Source organism: Triticum dicoccoides, chromosome 3B (assembly GCF_002162155.2).
Source record: "Triticum dicoccoides isolate Atlit2015 ecotype Zavitan chromosome 3B, WEW_v2.0, whole genome shotgun sequence".
In the NCBI taxonomy this organism is placed as follows: domain Eukaryota; kingdom Viridiplantae; phylum Streptophyta; class Magnoliopsida; order Poales; family Poaceae; genus Triticum; species Triticum dicoccoides.
This window is the reverse complement of record NC_041385.1, coordinates 642480592-642482049: the sequence shown is the minus strand read 5'-3', so window position 1 is coordinate 642482049 and position 1458 is coordinate 642480592.

The window sequence follows — 1458 nt, the reverse complement described above, 5'->3', positions numbered from 1 at the left end:
CCAGCAGAAAGCCCCCTTGTAGCAAAAAATGGCGTCGTCTTGAAGCACACCGGCACCCCCCGTCGTTGCAGCACCTAGCAGCCGCCATCATCGCTGCACTGTCGTGTGGATGATGCAGCTCTCAACATCGCCGCTCGCTGCCATTGGTGAGTCAGGTTGAAGCTTTTTATCTCATCGGTTGAAGCTTTTCTCTATGCCTGTTGAAGCTTTTCTCGCGGATTGAAGCTTTCCACCATGCCAATTGAAGCTTTTTTCACCTGAGCTTGAAGCTTTTTTCACAAAGGGTTGCAGTTTTTCACTCCGCGGTTGCAACAAAAACACAGAGAGACGCCATGGTCGTCGTCGAGGAGGATTTTCTCAATCTCTGTTTGAAGCTTTTTCATCTGCGGGTTGAAGCTTTTTGTCAAAACGGTTGAAACTTTTCCTGTATTTCGTTGTCTGGTTGAAGCTTTTTGTCAAAACGGTTGAAACTTTTCCTGTATTTCGTTGTCTGGTTGAAGCTTTTTTATCTACTGGATGTAGCTTTTTGTGTCCATGGTTGTAGCACGGGAAAACTCCGTTTGCAACTCTCCCAGTACCGCGGCTGCAGCTCCTCCCCGTGGCCATGGTTGTAGCACGGGCACCTCGGACCTCCCCGCGTTTGACCTGTCGCCGGTTGCAGCAAAAAGGGAAGAGAGGAGGAGGAAAAGGGAAGAGAGGAAGAAGGAAGAAGGATAGCTGCTGGTGCCGCGAGGGGACGGCAGCTCGGGAGAACGCCGGCGAGACGGGATCTCCAAGGTGGGAAGAGAGAGAAGACGAGCAGTTGGAGAGAAAGCTGGAAGGGGATAAGGCTGTGTGATTGGGACCCACCACCCCACGTGTCGTGACTTGACTTGCTGCACAGCGCGCGCATGGACGAGACCGGCGGAACGGTTCGACCGGTGCCCCAGCCAGAAACGATTCCCTTTTACTTTTGCATTAGTATTCCAGAAGAGTATATGGTACTCATAACTCATAACTATGGAAAGCAGGAGCCGACTGGCTACCAAATGCAAATATAATGAGATGCTTTTTTGACAAAAGACTCCCGCAAAAAAAAAAGACAGAAGACATCATCTTTGTCCATTGCAGGAGAACTAGCAAAAAAGGGAATTCGGATGCGATCACTTAGTGTCATGTATAAGCCCAAATTGTCTTCAACAGGTTTTAGCCACGACTCTACATTCGGTGAGGTGGGGCAGGGGCCCGGCACGAGCGGGAGGCGGGCGAGTGATGGAGGCGCGGGCAGTCAGTGGCATGTGGCAGTGAGGTGGAGGCGCTACATATGTGCCGTTGGCGACCGGCGAGTAGCGGAGGAGTCAGCGGCGTGTGGCAGGGAGGTGGCGATGCGGCGTCTGCGACGCTAGTGGCCAGCGAGTAGCTGCGGGGCCATCGGCTACGAGGCGGGCGATTGGTAGCATGTGGCGGTGAGGTGGGGCG